The sequence below is a fragment of the Galeopterus variegatus genome, unplaced genomic scaffold (assembly GCF_000696425.1).
Source record: "Galeopterus variegatus unplaced genomic scaffold, G_variegatus-3.0.2 Scaffold842, whole genome shotgun sequence".
Taxonomy (NCBI): domain Eukaryota; kingdom Metazoa; phylum Chordata; class Mammalia; order Dermoptera; family Cynocephalidae; genus Galeopterus; species Galeopterus variegatus.
The window spans coordinates 462330-464103 of NW_007726953.1; positions in this window are offsets into that span (position 1 = coordinate 462330).

Sequence of the window (1774 nt, forward strand, 5' to 3'; positions counted from 1 at the left end):
CTTCAAACCAGAATTATGAAACAAATCTCTTGGAAATATTTTGAGACAAAGTTTAAGGCTCACAATTAGTTGTTGACAGTCAACACCGAACTCGGTTCTCCCTGAGACTGAGAAAAGACGTATATCTGCCTTTGAGAAATGTTGATTGATTTATTTTATTAGCTCTAAGAAAAAATCCTTTCAGTTGCAATTATTTTAAATCATATATACGGAAGCTCAATCTTATTAATCCCTTAATTGTCAGGGACAGCAAGTGCCTTACAGTTTAGAATTGTGTGACCTTGGTACATAACTGTCTCACAATAGCCATCAAGATTGAAATAAAACTTTGAGAATGCAGTGCAGAAAAAATAGAATTTATTGTGTTTCTATAGCACTTTATAATTTTTAGATGCTTTTCCACTATTACCTCGATTGATTCTCAAAATAATGTGAGCTATATCTATAACAGTCCAACTTAGATAGGAATCAGTGAAGGTAACTTTGAGCTAGTTGGTTGCCAGATTTAGCAAATGAAAATTCAGGACATTCAATTAAGTTTGTATTTCTGAAAAGCAGTAAAAAAAATGTTTAATGTAAGTATGTTCCACGCAGTATCTGGGACCCATTTATATTAAAAATGTATTTATGTTTGTTGCTCATCTGAAATTCAATTTTAATTAGGCATTCTGCATCTATATGGCATCCCTAAGCTGGTACCAATGAGTAGATGAGATAAACATATAAAAAAAAAAATTGCTCATCACTTCTTTAGTGAAGGGCCCCTTCTTCAGTCTTAACCAGTGTGATTAAGTTTAAGGCTAGATATGGCTGAGACCTAGCCCATCGAAGGACTTCATCATCCTGGTCAGAGTGAATGTTCAGTGATAAGTGTGTAACTCTGGCTGGACCAAATGGATAGGTTCCAGGAGTTTTGGTGAAACTATTGAAAAAGAGATTATCTTTTCTCACTGGATTGCTAAATGTCAGGAATTGCCTGCGGAGATCTGAGAATAAAGCTCAGATCTAGGAGAGAAATTGTGTTCATAAAATTATTTGATCCTCTGGTTCCAGTGACACTTGAAGTCAGGTAAACTCCTAGGTGTTTAACATTCTCAGGTATGTCAATTCTTTCTTAACTTGCCCGTTAAATCAGATCTTTCTGACACCCAGGCTTGTGTGTCTAGCCTTCTCTGCCTTCCCCTGAACTTCACCTCCATTCCTCAGTTCTGGGGACAAGAAACTATTCAGGGAAGGGACTCCCCAGAACTGCGGGTTAGTCTCTGAGGTAGAGATTTTGGATATGATGGAAATGAGCTCTCCTCAGGCCGGGATAGTTTACAGACCTCCTGTAAAGCCCCAGTACCACTCATCTGAAACAGGAGTCAGCAAACTTTGATTTTAAAGGGCCAGAAAGTAAATGTTTTCAGTTTTGTAGGCCATATGATCTGTCATGACGACTCAACATTGTTGTTTAGTGTGAAAGAAGCCATTGATAGTAAGTGAGAGAGTGTGGCTGTTTTCAGTACACTGTATTTACTGGAGTAGGCAGGGTAGCAGATTTGGCCTGGCAGCCATAATTTGCTGATTCCTGAATAAAGATCCACCAAAGGACAGTGTCAGATATCAGATGGATATTCTCACATGATCAAAGATCATCATCATTGTAACAATCCAGCTAACTTCTAGACTAATGAGAGTTTCAGATTTTTAAGTTTATCTCCTTGGCCATGGGCAGATATAGGAACATCTCCATATAAGTAAATTTATATGTCTTTTTAATTTTTGCATTGGA